Here is a 20,159-nt window from a genome sequence, read left to right as displayed (position 1 = left end):
GTGACATTGGTTAAGCTGCGCCCAAAACCCCGATATTTTGCCACGTGAAATGATAAGACAAGAGGCCTCGATACGATAATCGCCGTAGGAGGCGATTCGACTGTAGGCATGTGAAGTTAGAATTTCTTCAAACTTGCAGTGGTAGCAACGGTATGTGTGGTTTAGTAAATATAGTGTGTGTGTGTGTGTGTGTGTGTGTGTGTGTGTGTGTGTGTGTGTGGACCTCCTGTGAGAGGTGTGTGTGTGCCATATCTCAGTATGTAGGCTATGCAGTGTAAGTGAGTGTGAGTAAGTGTGTGAGTTTATTCTGTTATTTATGCTATTATATCTAATGTGTTGAGAAGCAATGGAAATTAATCAAGAAATTGATAGAGTAGGCTAACTTACATTATCATTGTTCTATATGCAACAGAACAGATCACCCAGCATTGCTAATGAAAATAATCAACGAATGTGATACTTGCTCAATAGGTCTTAAAATCTATTAAAAGTGGTCTTATAAAGGTCTTAAATGTAACTTGTTGAAACCTGCAGGAACCCGCATAATTATTTTGAGAACAGGTTGCTTACATTAATTATGAGGGTGTTAAGGTCAGGGCCATCGCTACTTACACGCGCATCATTGTTAGACCACTGTTAATGATAGAGCTAACCATCTACGGACCAAAAAAAAGTGTCACCTTTTTGGACCATCGCCAGTTTGCACCCCTGCAACTACCAAGTGTTCCGAAGTGCCAATCTGCCGGATGTGGTGAAATCAGCCAAGCTGAAGAAGCAGGAGCAGCACCTAGACCGTGTTGCAAAGGAGCGTTCTCTGTACCAGCGCATGAATGCTGCCTGTGCGGAGGTCTGCAAGGAATCGCAGCTCTCTCTTGGCCCCTCCACACCAGCAAGCCGAGAAATCACGATGCACTACAGTTTTGACTTTGCACAACAGGTGAGAATTAGTTCATCCTATGACTGTTGATTGTATTTGGTTTACACAAACACAATTCTCTGTGATGTTGGTTTTCACTGCATCTAATCTTTTTCTTCTCTTCCTCTTTTGTCTCTCTTTCTTAGGTCCACTACCCCTCTGACCCTCATCAACCAGGGCCCATGTACTATATTATATTTAATTGATATTATATTTAATTTAATGTATTGTCTTCTGTCTGTTGCAGCTTTGATGCTCAGAAACCTGGCGTGGTTATGGCCAGGGAATACAACGACGCACAACCAGTCGAGTTTCAGCTACTGAAACACATTGATGTCAAGCCCCCCAGAGGTGATCTTCATGTGCAAGCCCCACCCGGACTTGACGTGGACAGACAGAAGTATCTCTTTGACAAGATCAGAGAATTCTGTTCTGATGAGGCAAAAGACACCACATGCCCGTGCCCACCAGACTCCACAGCACCTCAGAACAAGGCACCTCAGAACAAGGCACCTCGGAACAAGACTGTCCGTTTGTAGTGGCAGGAGAAACACGCTGGAGGAATGCAGGAATTGCACACTACCTGACTACTTGAGAAATTAAGATTCATTACAGGCTGTAAACCCCTTATACATCACTGTGTGCTATACTCCCTGGTTAACTGGTCATCTCTCTCTATCCGCCGAACCCTTCACTGGTATACTTTCATTTACAAATCCATCCTTGGTCTGCTCCCCTCCTACCTTTCTAACCACTTGTCACGCAAGCAATCTGTCTACGGCCTTCGCACACAGGACATCATCACATACTCCATCCCCTTGGTCCGGACCATGAAAGGCAAAAGGGCGTTCTCATTTGCAGCCCCTTCCTCTTGGAAATCATTACAGCAGAGTCTGAAACTGTCTCAGCTGATCCCTCTCTCCAGTTTCAAGCTCTTCAAGCTGAGAGGCATACAGTGCGAGTCCATGATCTGTTCTTGCTATTAAGTTGACCCTCCCTTTTGCCCATTACTGACCCCTCCCTGTCCCTAGATCTTTAACTGCCTAGTTTTAGGTTTTTGTAGTTTTAGCTTAGTTTTAGATTATCTTAGACTGTTTTAGACTAGTTTTTGTTTTAGACTGTGTAGTTTTAGTTTAGTTTTAGCTCAATGTGTTTCTTACCTGTATAAATAAAGGTTAAAAATAAATAAAAAATACCTGAACACTTTCATTTTCATCTTGTTGAACTTTGCACAGCATGTTACTGTTTACACTTTATTACTTGCATGTGACACTTTATACACTTTATTACTTACTTTACTTATTTACTTGTGATTATTGTGATGGTATTGTTGTGATTATGTGATTATGTTGCTGCAAAGCTAATGTTGAAGAACCACAGCCAAATATTTGTATTATTGTGTACTGTAAAATAAATTCTGATTCTGATTCAAGACTTTTTTGTTTCATTAAAAGAATAATAGTTACAACCATAAAGCCTCCATAATGATAAGCTGGCTAATTAGCTTAGGTAATACCTTGCTAGGTAATAATGTTAGCTATCTGACCCAGTGACTTACCACTGACAGATAGTGACAGCTGACAGCTAGAGGGGGAGTGGTTGGGGGTGGGGTTAACCAGACATTGTTACCGCCCATTACCTGGCTGTGAAGGTGAGGAAAAAACAACATCTTTGAAAGGTGTAGCAACTTTCAAATACTCATGTCGTCTTCAATTTGTTTCCAATTTCAATGTATGATGCATCATTTGAAAGCTTACAATCTGTAGTTTAAGCACATGTAAAAAAAAGAAAAATGATTTCGCCTACAGGTAGCCCTTTTCATTGGGCTGTGTCACATATATGTTTGTGTGTGATTGTCAGTGCAAAGAGGGAGAGAGGAGGATGGAGATGACACAGAGAGAGAGAGTGAGAGAGCAAGAGCAGGAAGAACCAGGTGAGAAAATGGACAGATAGTGAAGTCAAGATTGTTATAGTGTCAAAACAGTAAAAAAATAAATTTAAAAAAAGTGATGGCTTTGTGGCTCAACAATAAAGTCTATAAATTATCATATTTGTTCAAGTCACATAATAGAATAGTTGAGTAACAACGTTAACCGTCCTACCAAACCCAGCACGGATACAGCTCTACGCGTCGACAAGCACAGGAAGACAGGCTTTGATCCAGCTTGGCTGTCAGAGCAGAAGTACTCCTGGCTCTACAAAACCGATATTGGTATGGTTAGGTGCAAAATAGATAAAAATGTGAAAACGTTTTATTACCATTATTGGCATAAACAGAATGAATGGGGAATTTTTCATTTTTGGTTTTAGGAATGTTCTGCCGGATATGTAGGCAACACAGGCAGGGGGTTGTGAGAGGAACCCAGACCCGGACTTTTATAGAGTCACCCTGCCAGTCCTACAGAAAGGACAAACTTGACAACCACATCTCATCTGACCATCATAAATTAGCCTGTCAGCGCCAGTCAAGTTTGACAGCAGGTAAAAAATATATATTTTATTTATAATTTTATCATAAGTGTTACGGCTCCTTGATACTGTACTGATGATGCTTGCTTACTTTCTTGTTTGTGGACTGGGTGGTCAACCTCTGCATTTTATTTCAGGCAACACAGTCCTGACCTCATTTGAGCCCACAGTTGTCCTGGAGCATGAGGCCGTGGTGGGGGCATTTAAGTGCTTATATTGGCTCATTAAGCATGAAATAGCCCACCACACTAACTATCCAGCCTTGCTGCAACTGGGTGAACTTTTGGGCTGCACCTACTTCGACAAGTTGAAAGTATGTATTTCGCAATGCAAGTAATGCATTTTGTTTTCTGTGTTTGTTGTTGGTCTTATCTGATCATTATAATTGACAATCAATTCAATGTTTTTATTTATTTATACATGTGTTTAAGAATTCATATGAATAAACGGTATTTAATTGTCCATGTATAGGCCTGCCCTACTTGTATGTAAAACCTTCCAACAATTTTTCAGATTGGCCAAACTACCAACTATAGATCGCATAGAATAGTTGACGAAATGCTGGAAATTCTAGCAGGGGTAATTGAAAAGCCAATATTAAGGGACATCGTACAATCACAAGCCATTGGCTTGGAAATTGATGAGTACAGATGTCTCTGTCTGTAAACAACTGGACATTCATCTGAGGTAAAGTCTATCAAAGTTTAACATTTCAACTAATAACATTTCAATATATTAGCTCTTGTGAAGTGCATTGGGTCACATTTTGTTAGAAATGCACTAAATAAAATTTGATTTGAATTTGATTTGATATGAGGGGGAGATGGAAATGTATAAAATGTTATTATGTTATTAGATACTTGGACAATGAGGGGAAGCTCTTCTGCCAATTCCTGGATCTCATATATCTGACCGATGGGAAAGCAGATTCAGTGGTGGCAGCAGTGAAACAGGTTATTAAAATTAAGAACATCCCCACACACCTGATATTTGGACTAGGAACTGACGGCGCTGCAGTCATGACTGGTAGGTTAACTTGTTGTTTTTGTTTTTTCTTTACATGGAATTAGTGGATTAAGAATTTATTCGTTGTTAAATTTGATTAACAAATGTATTCAATAGGGAAAAACAATGGGGTCGCAAAACAGCTGAAGGACACATGGCCATGGCTCCTCAGTGTCCACTGTGCTGCGCATCGGCTAGCTCTAGCCTGCAAAGACGCTTCCGAAAATGTGCCTTACATGGCTACATTCAGAGACCACCTTGAACAGCTCCACCTGTACTTCAGAAACAGTTCAAACCGCTCTGCTTCCCTGAAGTCAGCAGCAGAGGTTCTTGGGGTGTGTGAGCTGAAAGTGAAGGTAAATATGTTACATTTTAAATAAATTGATATACCGTGTGTGAATATTTATGCCCATTTACTTGCATATTACATTCTTTCTTTTAACTTTGTTTATGTATCCAATCCTAATAAACAGCTTACATTGTTTTTATAAACTGTTTTATCTGTCATTGACTAGCAAGTGAAGGACACACGATGGCTCTCTCAGCATGAAGCCATAAAAAAACCTGAGAAGAAACATCCCTGCTGTACTGGCAGCCTTGGCAGATGAGGTTGAGTCCCGGAAATGTCCTGGTGCTAAGGGATTGTACTCATTCCTAGCGACCTATCGCTTCATTGCCGCCCTCCACCTTAGGGCTGCACGATTAATCGATTTTAAATCGAAATCGCGATTTGAAATGACGCGATTAGCTAATCGCAAAGCCTGCGATTTGCCTGCGATTTTTATTTTATTTTATTATTATTATTTTTTTTTTTATGCCATTTAGCAGACGCTTTTTTAATCCAAAGCGATTTACAATTACGAATTACAGGGACATTCCCCCTGGAGTAACTGAGGGCTAAGTGCCTTACTCAAGGGCACACTAGTAGTGGTGTGGTTTCAGGCGGGATTTGAACTCACAACCTTCCGATCACAAGTCCAACTCACTATGTGTTTCTCAACCCTCTCCTCGGGGCGCCCCAGCCGCTCCAAATATTTGATCTGTTCCACCACCAGCACACCTGATTCAACTAATCAAGTCCAAATCATAATTGCTTTGGACTTGATTAGTTGAATCAGGTGTGCTGGTGGTGGAACAGATCAAATATGTGGAGCGGCTGGGGCGCCCCGAGGAGAGGGTTGAGAAACACCACTACCCGTATGGGATACGTCATACAGCGCGTCGGATTCAACGTCAATGAACGTCAACGTCAATGAACGTCAAAAAAAAAGACACTTGTTGAGAGAAACAAAATGGTGTTGCTGTTTAAAAAAAACATAAATAAATATGTTGTCCCAATTCATATCTTTTAAGTTCTCATCCTTGCATTAGAATTAGAGCAGTTAATAGTTTGATGGTATCATGTGGTAATGCTCTCTGAAAATGATAGATAGATTCATCCAATCACCTGCCAAGTATTTTTTGAAAGTACCTGCCCTTTTCCAAACAGCTTCCAATTAAGCTTTCCTAGATGGTTGTGTGAAACAAACCACCTGAGTCAGGTTAGTAATGCTCCATCACATGTTTTAATCTGAAGCTTGATTTTAAAGCAACCCAACTTTAAAGCAACCCAATGTAAGTTTAGTTCTTTCACTCGTAGCTCGGGCTGTGGGGGTCCTAGAGGAGGGAGCCTCTAAGTCCCCTGAAGACGTACAAACAAACTGCACGTTGATACGACCTTCCTAGCCGGAGATATGGCCACACTTTACAAAAACTCCCTTTTCCCCCCCCCTTTTTTTTTGCTATTTAAAAAAAAAAAACGCAAATTAATCGCAATCGCGATATCTGTCCAAATAATCGCAATTCGATTTTTTTCCCCAAATCGTGCAGCCCTACTCCACCTGCAAGCAGATGTTCTCCCTCACCTGGCACACCTCTCTAAGTTATTTCAGAAGGAGGATGTGATGTTCCTGACAATCAAGGAGCAGGTAACTAATAACCCAAATCAGCTGCAATATTTTAACTACTTCATGCATTTTCTGCAAATATAGGGTACCACAATTTTGGTGTCAATTTGGTTCATTTCCCAGGTCTCTGTCACACTGGCCTTAATAAAAGGCATAATGGATGCTGGGGATCATCAGCCTGTCGGCTCACACTTGAACAAGCTGAACCAAAGCCTTGAAGACCCTTTGGGGCTGGGTGCATTCAGCATCACTGCCGAACAGGAGAGGGCAGAAGAGGACAGCCAGATGACACAGGGCCTGGGAACACACTGCAGTTCTGGCAAAGATTTCGATCACAAGTATGACTATGTAGCTTGGCTGCTTTAATTGATGTTACTTAAATGTAGTCACTGTGCAGTTTTATTTAGATTAATAGTTTACTGATATCTTTTTGTTTGAGCAGGTGATGGATCCGTATCTAATTGGCCTGATTGCCCATCTTGAGAGGCGTTTCAGTGAGGTGGGAGTCTTGGCTGCTTTTGGGATACTGGGTCCACAGGCAGCTACCCTCACCAACCAAAGTGCTCATGCACACCTGAGGACACTGGTGGAGAAGTTTTGTCCCACTGTCGATGTTGACACAGTCCTTGAAGAATGGACACCTTTCAAGGAACAAGTGGTCTCTGGTCCACTCAAGGTAACTTTATGTCTGACAAACATTTTCACATGACATTATCATGTGTTAATCATGTGAACCTTTTCAGAACAAGACTCAGCTGGCCATATTGTCAGCGCTGTCCTTAAAGTATGAAGAATTTGGGACCCTCATACCCACCATTAGCAAGCTGGCTGCCATTGCCCTGACGGTCCCAGCCAGCAGTGTAAACTGTGAAAGGGACTTCTCCACCATGAACAGGGTAAGAAATATCTCTCACATAATGGCGTTTACTGTTTTAAGATATATTTTTAAGCCATCACATTTAAAATGAATGTATTTGCAGGTCAAGACAAACATCCGCAACAGGCTGCAGGGGGAACATCTTGCAGCCTGCATGCGGATATCTATAAATGGGCCAGAGGTCTCTGACTTCCCATACCAGCAGGCATTAGAAGTGTTCTTTCAGAAACCAAGAAAGATTCACTGCAGCAACAAAAGTTGCACACTATGTGGGTAAAGGAGGAATGAGAGACTGTAAAGATATTTGGAGTAGGGCGCTATATACGTCAGTCAATTTAGACAAGAAAAAAAGGGGTCATGCCAGCATTAATGTTTTGATTCAAAGGCATGATTTGCCAGATTCTCTAAGCATGATTGTTTTAATTTTGAGTTATTTAATGAAGTTGAATTTGGTTTTGGAATTTGAAATTATAATCAATATTCACAATGAATTAGTTGTGTTCTTATCCGTTGATAATCCAATGTGACAACTTGCCCGACATAGTGTAACAATGTAAATATGTAAATAATATGTATAAATATGTAATAAAAAAAACAAATGTGTAAAAAATGGCTTGACTTGTTGTAAATTGAGTCCTGTAACAGTTTGTTTCAATCAGCAGAGATAACTTGTTCTGTTACTAATCTGTTACACTAATTGTGGGGGGGGGAGAAATGAACATTTCACAACGGGGGGGGGGGGGGTGGAGGATCCATGCCACCCTCCCAAGGCAGCAAACCTAGGGGAAACACTGATGACTATAATAACAGGGTTCGACAGTGCGACTGTTTTGGTCGCATTTGCGAGTGAATATATTTCTGTGCGACTTGGAAATACATTCAATCGCACCAGTGCGACACAAAAAAAAAAAAGCTGAACTACTGTCATGCGCAGTCAATCTTATGTTCGTTAATAAGATCACAGCGCATCTAAACCAATGCAATCCTTTGAAAACAGAAGAAAAAAAAAACTGTGTGCAAGCACAACAAGCGTGCATTTACATTTGAAAATCCTGTCAGAAAAAGACCGCTGTTAAAATGAATCTGATTACGGCATACTTTAGCAAGGCTAATGTTAGCACCGTTCCAGACAGAGAGGAGGTAGAGGGGGGTAGTGGAGTCAACATTACAGCTGGAGACGAGAGTGACGAAGAAAACAGAGACGGGGAAAGCGAGGAGGAGAGCGCCCAGTCAGAAAGTGTGTCAGGGGAGGGGGAAGGTCATTATCCACGTGGTGATAATGGCGGTGCCACTGCCAACGCGAAGTCTGGTCTGACAAAAGTGACAAAGGTCTACAGGTACAGTGCCGAGTGGCAAACATCTTTCCCGTGGCTGTTGCTGAAGGAAGGGAAGATGTATTGCAAGTGGTGTGTCGCCCACATGAAGTTAGCTGGAAAGACCGCGTTTGTGTCAGGAGACACACAGCTGAAACGCGACACAGTGAAAAAACATGGTCTGTCTCGCAAACATGTGAAATGCAGGGAAGCTTTCATGTCAGCTCAGAACAAGCCCCTTGAGAAAGCTGTTGGACGCCAGAAGGCTAGCTCCAGTGAGGAAATTAAAAGACAGCTCAAGTTAAAGTTTAACATCGCTTACTACGTGGCAAAAGAAGAGATCCCATTTATTAAATTCCACAAATTATTCGCCCTTCACAAGAAAAATGGCGTTGAATTAAATCCAACCTATAGTAATGACAAACGATGCGCTGACATGATCGGGCAGATAGCGGATGCCATGAGAGAAGACCTTGCTGTGAAGATCAATTCCGCACACTATCTCGCCGTACTGATAGACGGGGACACGGACATCACGAACACAGAGTGTGAGATTGTATATGTACGTCTTCTTGACAACGGGAAGCCTGTGAACCTTCTGGTGGGACAACAAGCCCTCGAACATGCCCATGCCATTGGTAAGTTTTTTTTTAATAGTCTTAATTTATGTAAGTTGTAATTAGTCTATTTGGTTTTGGAGACTATTGTGTTTTTCTAATTGTGTTTTTTTCTGTAAAGGGGTTCTGAAGGCCACAAAGGCTGCCTTTGCAGCTGTTTGTGAAGGTGATGGAGCGGCATGGATGCAGAAGTGTGTGTCGTTTGGTGCTGATGGGGCCGCAGTGAACATGGGCAGGCGGGGGTGATAGCCCATCTTCAGCGAGAGGCAGGGCCTCACATCATACCCATCCATTGTATGCCACACAGGTGAGTGTAAATGCATAACGCTACACTATACATAAATAATTACTACCTACTGTAAACTATAAATACTATGCACTAAATAAATAAGGCTATGATAACACTACCATATACATAAATACTCAGTGTTTCCTCTATATGCATTTATTGGTGGCGGGCCGCCACGAATGAATTTCCTCCGCCACTAATTGATTCAGTCCACAAAAAATAAAAAAATAAAAATCCACCTCTGAACATTTTAGCTGATTAAAATATATCTGATCCTAGATCAGCGCTATAATGGATGTTGACTAAAAGTGCACCTAAATCCACGCCCATCTCTCTCTAACCACTGATACAAAATCAGATTAATGACATTAAACATTCAGTTGACGACGTGACACAAGGGCTACTCCTGATTGGTCTAAATGTGAACCGGCATGAGAACCGTGCAGACTCAACCATCCCCGCTCAGCAGTCTTACCTTCCGAAATGCTCGGGCGCCTGTGTTTTCTCCTCGCAAATAACGGGCTAAAAGTCACCGGTAGTACCATCTAAAAGATACAAAAAGCTGATCTAGCTAGCTAGGTGCACAAATAAGATATCACGTTAAATAACTCCGAAAAATTTAACGAAAACAGCGACAGATGGATGGATTTTTCAAGAAAAAAGATGTCCCAGACACTTCAAACATTGCTGAAGCTAGCAGTGGCTATGAGCGATACGAAACTGCATGGCTGGGTGTCGTATTGCAGGATTTAAGTTTCTCTCTATATTTCGGGACGAGGAGCAGCATGGCATGGTCGGACCTTCCCAGCGGTGCCCTCGGGAACGAACGGTAAGCCTCGTTGATAGTAACGTAGCAGTGGTCTAGTTAGTATGTTAGCTCCTCTGCTGGGGCATGACACCTGTTGTTTGGGAAGTTCTGTTGGTGTGATTAAAATCGCCGAGCACAATAACTGCTGCGTCTGGATTAGAGTTTTCCACAGAGGAGATGTAGGTAATACATGGGACATTGCAATTGAAATTGCGTTCAAAGTAAAACACACACACACACGCAAATATTGACAGTAGAGCTTGGCGTGATAGTGCATATCCCCATTGTGCTGGGTCGCCTCCACACCTGGCACCACAGGGGCCCGTTAATAAGACTGCTGTCTGTGGATTAGTTCGAAAAAAATGTGTCCAATACAACGTTGTAGTTGTTTAGTACAAATGGGTCTATAGCAGCTAGGTAACATTAGTCCTGTATCAGAGTTGTGTTGTTGGGTCTTGTAGCAGGGTTGGGTTAGCTATAGCAGCTAGGTAACATTAGTCCTGTATCAGAGTTGTGTTGTTGGGTCTTGTAGCAGGGTTGGGTTAGCTATAGCAGCTAGGTAACATTAGTCCTGTATCAGAGTTGTGTTGTTGGGTCTTGTAGCAGGGTTGGGTTAGCTACAGCAGCTAGGTAACATTAGTCCTGTATCAGAGTTGTGTTGTTGGGTCTTGTAGCAGGGTTGGGTTAGCTATAGCAGCTAGGTCCTGTATCAGAGTTGTGTTGTTGGGTCTTGTACAGTTGCTCAAAATGCAGATAAGAGAAAGTATAGGCTAATATCAAACAACAATCCTAGAGATGACTAACTCAAACGTACGCATAACTAAATAAAAGCAGGCCAACTAACGACAGCTACACGCCCTCAACTGGGAACATAAAGGGGGGGACGAGGCGGCGTACAGGGATGAGGTAGAGCAACTGAGCAAGCTGCGCAAGGTTAACAACCTGCTGCTGAACAAGTCAAAGACCCAGGAAATCATCGTAGACTTCAGGAGGAAAAAGTCCGAGATCCAGCCCCTGCTCATCGACGGAGAGAGCGTGGAGAGAGTCTCAACCCTCCGATTCCTGGGGGTGCACATGCAGGATGACCTGACCTGGAAGGAAAACACAAAAGCCACCATCAAGAAGGCACAACAGCGGCTATACATCCTGAGAGTCCTCAGGAAGGAACACAGCAAGCAGAAGATACTGGTGACCTTCTACCGCGGCGCAGTGGAGAGCATCCTCACCTACGGCATCTGCAACTGGTTCTCCAGCTGCACAACCGCGGAGAGAAATGCGCTACAGAGAGTCGTGAGAACAGCCCAGAAGATCACCGGCGCCCCCCTCCCCTCTCTGGAAGAGCTGTACAACACACGCTGTCTCAGGAAGGCCTCCAAGATCTCCAGGGACCCAACCCACCCTGGGTACGAACACTTTACCCGGCTGCCCTCGAAAAGGCGGTTCAGGACCATGGCCGCAAGGACAAACAGACTGAAGAACAGCTTCTACCCCAGGGCCGTCCAGGCCCTGAACACAGCAAAGACCTAGGTTCTGGGCCCTGGACAGTCTGGACGGATTGATGGCAGCTGCTGGACTGAAAAAATCAGGTGTAGTGCTGAGGCACAAATATGTACATTTCAAGCCTGCAAACTGCGACACTTTAAATAAATGTGCAATTACACTATGTGCAATATGACAACCCTAGTCGTCTATCTGTACAGTATAGTATAGTGGATAGTGTACATAGCCTTTATTTATGTAAACCAGCTCCTTCCCTTCTTGTGTTTTTTTAAAGCGTTTTTTTAAAGTTTTTTTTCTTTCCTAACACCAGGGGAGCCACCCCTCCTAAATTTCGTTGTTTGGTACCTGTACTGTAGCAATGACAATAAAGACCATTCATTCATTCATTCATTCATAAAGAATAAATGAATTTTGCAATCGAACGTGTCCTACAGCAACAGCTGGTCGTGCAAATCAGGTTCTGGGAAGATTTTTGTAGCTTTTTTTTTTTTTGCCATCCTCCCTCTAGTTTGAAATTAGGTCGTTGTTTTGAGCGCGCGTGCGCGTTTCATGCGCGTGCACGCGAAAGAGAGCTATCCGCCACTAATGGAAAAATTCCTGGAGGAAACACTGCTGTACACTATAAATACTATACACTTTAAATAAATACTCATGAACACAACCATTCATAGTTGCATTACAATCTCCATACTCTTAACCTTGAAAACATTTTTTATTAAGTGGCAACACATTTGTTTGAGTCTCTTGTGTTGGAAGAATATGTCTGCTTCTTACACAGATTGGAGCTTGCCATACTCACTCTACAGAAGACAGAGCCAAAGGTGTCGATAGTCTATGATCTCCTGCACCTCAACTGGAAGACCTACCACTACAGTGGAAAATCTAAACGAGAGCTCAGTGCTCTTGGACAGGAGCTTGGAGTGGATGTCCACAATTCCAGCAGTGTCAAGGTGTTGTATTTAATACTTATCTGGAATGTTGTTTTGTTATGGACATGATTCAGATGTTTTACCCTGTAAAACACTTAATAATTATTATTATTATTAAGGGAACTCGGTGGATCCCCCACATTCACCGGGCGCTGAAGGTATTCCTGCAGTATGGAGAGGGGAAGGACCTTGCCAGTGATCCTGATCAATACTCTGTGGTTCTCCAACATATGGAGCATCTGGCAGCCTCACAGTCCACTTCTGTGGAAGTGCAAGGACGGGCCAAAAAGGTCCGTTTTCTTGTGTTGACCACTATGAATAAATAAACTAAAGTTAGGCTTTAAAGAATAGGTTAAAAACGCAAACACTACCGTCATCAAGTTTATTTTCAACAGCTAACCATTCTTTATCGTATCCATTTACTCAACTACTCAACAGATAAAGAAGGAAATGGAGACTACACTTTTCTGTGTATTCTGCCACTTTCTCTGTGACCTGTTTGGCCTGCTAGCCAGCCTCAGCCTCACACTGCAGAGGAACAGTTTAATCCTCCCCACAGCCACTTCAGAAATAAGAAAAACATTAACCAAGCTTCAGGCACTCAAGACACAGCCAAAGGAAGGTGGCTTGTTTGAGAGAATCCTGGCCACATTCGCACAGCAGCAGGGAAATGAGATGAGATTCCAGGTTAGTTTAGGGTAAGTCAGTGTTTGTAATGTCAGGGTTTAACATTGATCATCTTGAGGATTATGCAGGGTTGAGAGAGTTTGAGGATGAAATACCGCTATGGTCACAACCATGATTGTGTAATACTGCTATGGTCACAACCAAGATTTTGTGTGTGTGTGTGTGTCTTTTGAAGGGAATGACCCTGAAGGGGAACATGAACGGCCTCACACATCCACAGCTGAAGCGACATGTGGATGCTGCCATTGACATCAGCATGGATGCTATCAAAGCGAGGTATGGGCAACAAACACTAAAGGAGCTCTGTGCTCTCTTTTGTTTTTAAAAGCATCACACCAACGTAAATCACAAATCGACATCGCAATAAATCTTCTTTTTTAGGTTTGGTAGTTTGGTGTCGGATGGACTCTTTCAAAGTCTTCAACCCTGATGCCTGGCCAAAAGACCAAGCCAGCCTACTCACTTATGGAAATGAGAGCGTTGCAGATCTGGCAAGGCATTTCCATGAGCCTCTGACAGGGTAAGAATGCATTTTAAGACATTGCATTGACAGACGTGAGACACTAGTTGCATATGTGCTAACCCAATTGCTCTCTTCTATCCTTCAGAGCGAGGTGTGATATTCCTGCCCTGCAACAGGAATGGGAAGGGCTGAAAGTACTCGTAAGCGAGAACTTCAGCGACAAAAGCTATGCTGAGCTGTGGGAGGTTCTCCTCACAAAGGACCCCTATAAGAAAGACTACCAAGTAAGGCAAAGTAGATCCAGATAGCCCTACACTTAAACACATTCATGTTTATTGTATGTATGTTGTTTTTGAATAGTGAGAGGTGAGGGTTAAAAATTAATTAAAAATGAAAATTGTTCTCCCCTTAGAACATACTGGAACTGGTCCAAATTATGTTGGTGCTCCCAATCTCGGCTGCCCAATGTGAGAGGGGGTTTTCAGCCCAAAACCGCATTAAAAGTGCAACCAGAAGTAGGCTGGCCGTTTCTACCACAGAAGACCTAATGCGAATCAGTTTGGAGGGGCCTCCGCTTGAGCAGTTTGATCCAAGTCCAGCAGTTGAAAGATGGCTTGATAGCTCTAAGCGGGCCAGGCGACCAGATTATCAAGACTGCTGGACCACAGACATTCTTTGCATTTAATTGCTCAGAATTTATGAATTGTATATGAAAGCCTGGGCTTAATTATTTATTTATTCATGAATCATTTATTAATAAATGAATATTCTTACTTCCCCTTTACATTGTGTGAGTCTCCATTTTTATTACGGCCAAGAGCCGGTTATGATAATTCTGATATGTTATGATTATGATAATTTGTTGTCGTCATACGAAAATTGCGCAATTTTCATTGTGCTACTGAAATTCTTGGTGTGCTACTACATTTTTTGACATGGTAGCACAGTGCTACCTGGGGAAAAGGTAAGCGTCAAACCCTGAATAATATATAATATATGTATTCGATGCCAAAACAGAAATGAATGACCCCACAACGCAGATTCGTAGCAATCCGGGGCTTCCTCAAACTGTTGCCATGTTCTCAACTCCGCTCGACATGAACAAACATCTGAACAAGAAGCAACTGCGTTCCAGACAAACTCGACCTCCGACTTTCAATGGAACGCGAAAAAGCGACATTCACTAATGCGCATTGAACCATGGATGGCGAACCATACGGTTCAATATAAAACCGAGAACCGTTTCAGCCCTAGTAAATATGTCAAACAGTTTTATAACTCAACAATTCCACTATCTGTTTCAAATATATATTATAATTATATTATGTTAATAAGTTAAAAGAACATCAGGTGTAGGGCAGTATTTTTCCAGTGATCTCTCTCTCTTGCTCTAAACGAGGGTAAACAAAAATGACATGACTGCTTTCTGGTTATAACCGCTTCACTTTTTCGAATTGCTCATTAAGGACGGAAGACAGCAGAGACTGAACCCAGAACATCTGCTTGTACAGTTTTCGATTTGGTTGGCGCCCATAATGTAATGTCCCCCTCGTAATGTCAATTAGATAGTTCTCCATAAGCCCACCTCTGGAAACCTGTAGCACAGAAACCCGGAATCCCCCATGGAAATGGACTTTAAACTGAGCCAGGCCAAGTGAAGAGGGATTGCTATATATTTTGTATTATTTATTTTTTCATTAGTAGTATTAGCCTGCTGACAGTCTGAAGGGAAGGGGAGAGAGTGAGAGTTCAGCTGGGTAACAGGTCATTCACCAACACCTATTAGCATGTCAGGCTAGGGGCTGCAAGGCAGGGAGAGTTCAACTACTGGACAATCCACGTATGTGCGAGAAAGGGAGGGAGAGGGAGAGGGAGAGGGAGGGGAGGGAGGGAGGGAGGGAGGGAGAGACAGGGTTCCTACAAGTTTCAAAAAGTCAAATTTAAGACCGTTTTAGACCTTTTTATAGACCTCTTTGAATAGAATTTTAGACCTATTCGCGATACCGTGTGGTAGCTTTTTGTCATCCTCGAGGTGATGAAATTAGGGATTTCACTGCCAAACAGACAAAAAAGGAAGCGAATTGGCATCTTTTTGGTTTGCAGCTTGATTAATTTCCACGTAAATAGATGTGGTCAGACTGATTTCCTGGAGAGAGAGAGAGAGAGAGAGAGAGAGAGAGAGAGAGAGAGAGAGAGAGAGAGAGAGAGAGAGAGAGAGAGAGAGAGAGAGAGAGAGAGAGAGAGAGAGAGAGAGAGAGAGAGAGAGAGAGAGAGAGAGAGAGAGAGAGAGAGAGAGAGAGAGAGAGAGAGAGAGAGAGAGAGAGAGAGAGAGAGAGACTGGACAATCCCTGGCTGCTTGGAATGAAACGAAGCATTATGGATGTATATGATATATTATTGATGGCCATTATCGGTTTTTATAAAGATAGGGCTGGCAGTAGCAGGCGCAAGCGCAGCTGGAACCCTGTCTGTGACACCGTACGCCTGGGAGCCGCCCGCAGCAGCCCCAACACGCATGCGCAGCCCAGGCCGAGGTGGCCGCCGTGGCCCTGGAGTTCTGATGTGTTTAACAGTCTACTCACTGCAGGTGTGGCGTGAGAACCACAGAGGAGAGGAACAGGGGCCGCTTCTTGATCTGCCGTCTGATTTTTTACTGGTTCTGAAGGGTTATGAACCGAACCTCCTTCAGACCACGGCCACTCGCCTCCTCTATCAGACGAACCACAGGCTGGAGACAGAGAATGTGGGGGGTAGGGGGAGGAGGAGAAAGAGAGAATGTGGGGGGTAGGGGGAGGAGGAGAAAGAGAGAATGTGGGGGGTAGGGGGAGGAGGAGAAAGAGAGAGGGGAAGAGAGAGAGTGGTCTGTTATTAAAGCAAAATATTCAACTTGAACAATCCAGTTTCAAAATCTTTAGGGCAAGGCAAGTATTTTTGTGTAGTACATTTCATACAACTGGGGCAATTGAAAGTGCTTTACATATAGCCTAAAAAAGAATATATATATATATATATATATATATATATATACTGTAGATAAACATTTAATAAGATAATGAATAAAATAATGGAAATGAATAAAACGACATGAATGGAAGTGTTAGGGCCAATCCCAATTCACCCCTAGCCCTTCGTTTTCACCCCTTTGGCTCGATTTGCGCGTTCACGTTTAGGGCGAGGGCTGTCCCAATTCATATTTCATCGAGGGCTAGGGGTAAGGGGGAGGGCTAACTATTACTTCGTTTCGAGCGATTCCAGGACCACACTAGCTTCGAAGGGCTAGGTGTACGCTACCCCTTGATACCAGGATGCATTGCGAATCATCTACAGAAATCTTATGTCGCTCTATTCAATGCGGAAATGTCATTTTAATTCTCTGTAATTACTTATTAATAAAGATTTGAAAAATTATGATAACCATCTTATTGTCTTAGTTTAATGTCATAACAATGCATTATAGACCTTTTATTTATAACACGCATAACCCAAAAATCGCTTTTATTTCGGTGCTGTGTCTAACGTTACAGTAACGCAACGCTGCATGACAGTCGAGCATTTCAGAGATGTACAGTCATAAATCAATTATTACCTGTGGCGTTTGACAGCGGATGATGGTACACATATGTAAAGTTATCTATCAAACGTTCGGCTGACTTGTACATGATGCGCATTTTGACCTATTTCCACCCGCAATCTAATCCGAGCAGTTGTTATTATGTAATATTATTAATGGGTTGTATCATTCATTTCAATGCATTATAGACCTTTTCTTTATAACAAGCACAACAACAACAAAACGTTATCATGCCGATGTGCTGTGTGTCTAACGTTACAAGCTGATTTGTGCATGACAGCCGCGCATTGACATATTTCCATGTCTGATGTCTAATGTCTGATGTACTAATGTCATTTCAATGCATTATAGACCTTTTCTTTATAACAAGCACAACAACAACAAAACGTTATTATGCCGATGTGCTGTGTGCTGTGTGTCTAACGTTACAAGCTGATTTGTGCATGACAGCCGCGCATTGACATATTTCCATGTCTAATGGCATATGACACGCGAAATGTAACTACAGTTAAGGATACGCGTAAAGGATGATGATATATCACCGTTCGACTCTACTGAGAAATGTTTCCGCTTATTTGTCATCTCTCCTTCACGGGCAAATGTGGCCGCGTCCCCAAGAGATCCTCTTTCTACGTTTTTGACCACCACTATGATGGATTGATTTTTGGATTCTAGACGACGAATTGTTCTGAGAAAGGCGCTTGGTAACGTGATTTTTGGACAACGCTTTATGACTACTGATGGACTGGTTGTTTTGGTTGGAGTCATTCATTGTCATTAAATTCATTGTCATTATTGCGATGTCCACAAAAAAGACATCGCTGACGGAAGAGACTAAAAAAGGAATGTCTAAACACTACAGTGTGTTGATAACAAACGAAAATAGATGCTTATAGCACACGCAACAGAAATAAACACAGCTGAAGAAGGCATTGCGAGATGTGAGAATTCGCCGGCAACACAACGCGTCAACCGTACCGCGTGATGACGTAGGCGCCGTGAAGGGCTGTCCCAATTCATAGGGCTTAGATTTCAAGGGGTAGGGCTTGTGACGTGTTCGAAGGCCTTGCCTTCGAATCGAGTGACACTCGAAAACGAGCCATAGGGGTAGAAAAAGGAATTGGGATTGGCCCTTAGTGTTTAATCATAACTGTTGCAAAACATGTAGGTTTTTAGCTTAGATTTAAATATTTCTAGGGTTTGGGCCTGTTTGATTTCTACATTTAAATTACATTTTTCTTCCAAGATTTCTTCAGGGAGTTTGTTCCAGGAGCATGCGGCAGCATGACTGAAAGCTGCTGCACCGTGTTTTGTTTTCACTCTTGGAATGATTAGCTGATTATTGACAGCTGACCTTAGGGGCCTTGCTGGAATATAGGGTGGGAGGACATCTGATACGTATTTTGGTCCAAGACCATTTTGTGATTTGTATACAATTTAGGAGTACTTTGAATTCAATCATCTGAGAGACTGGTAGCCAGTGTAGAGATCTCAGGATTGGTGTAATGTGTTCAAACTTCTTCGTTTTGTTTGGATGAGCTGCAGCTTACAAACAGCCTGTTTTAAACAGTTTTGTGATTGGTCCGAATTTAGCGGGACATTTGGATTTCCTCTCTCTCTCTCTTCGCCCGTCGCCGGTCCCTTTAATCCCATACGTATCCTAATCGAAAATGCAACATCATCAGCGACGACTGTGGGTTATTGCATTTACTGCTGTTCTCTGGTTCATGTTCTTATACCAGTGCTCAGTATAGAGTATTTTAAATGAACATTCTCTGATGTTTATGGTCAATTAAATCAGCCTATTTTGTGAAACAAATAATGTTCCCGCTAATGGGTTAACCGAGCATTCTCGCACCTAACGTGCAAGCACCTAGCTTCGAACTATTTATAGCAATATGCGCGGGGCAAAAATAATCTATTGCCTCTAAAATCACCACGAACAGAACGGCGGAGGTACGGGTAAACAGAGCTCATGTTGGTGTCCTCAAAGGTAAGAGTTGGTTTTCTTTAACTCAACTGATAGCATTACCTTGCTGTTGTTGTTTACCGAATGCTCCATCTGACTGTCACACTGTGATTTTACTTGTGTAAACAGTTAATGAGTAACGTTAGCCGGTTTTGTGCGTGTACTCATGTAGGCCTACTTCGTATTGATCTTTCTGTGTGTGTGTGTGTGTGTGTGTGTGTGTGTGTGTGTCATGCGCGTTCCGCATGTTCCGCTGCAGCTGTAGGATATATTGGTATTTGATCACCTTCTATATAAAATCACCTGCTCGGCTTTAATGACTTAACCGCTATTTAAGAAATTATAATTGTTGCCACCCTCTAGTTTTTGGTGAAATTACGGAGGAAACACTGCTAACTAGACAGGTACAATCCTGCAAGCACACAAATAAATAAAAAGTCACCTGTGGTCTGTTTCATAGCAACAGCTTATAGGCTACATTAAAATGTACATGTTCATGGTGTAAACCAAAGGGGAGGTGTTACATTTATAGGCTACCTTTTAGAATAGAGTTATGTTACATTAGCTTAAATGACAAACCCTAACCCATTCATAATTGAAATAAAACCATACATTTGCTTTTAATCTTCAGTACCCTGTGCACATCCAACACCCAAATTAAATCACAAAACCCAGAAGGTGAGTGAAGTTTTTCTCCTCATGTTGCTACTCAGTAATTTAGTATTTCTTTATAAGTACAAAGTAATTAGAGATAGTGATGCTGTTACAGTTTATGAACAGTCTCTATTACACTTGTGGAA

This window comes from Nansenia antarctica (genome assembly GCF_963989245.1).
Source record: "Nansenia antarctica genome assembly, chromosome: 2".
Taxonomy (NCBI): Eukaryota; Metazoa; Chordata; class Actinopteri; order Argentiniformes; family Microstomatidae; genus Nansenia; species Nansenia antarctica.
This window is presented reverse-complemented; position numbering follows the sequence as displayed.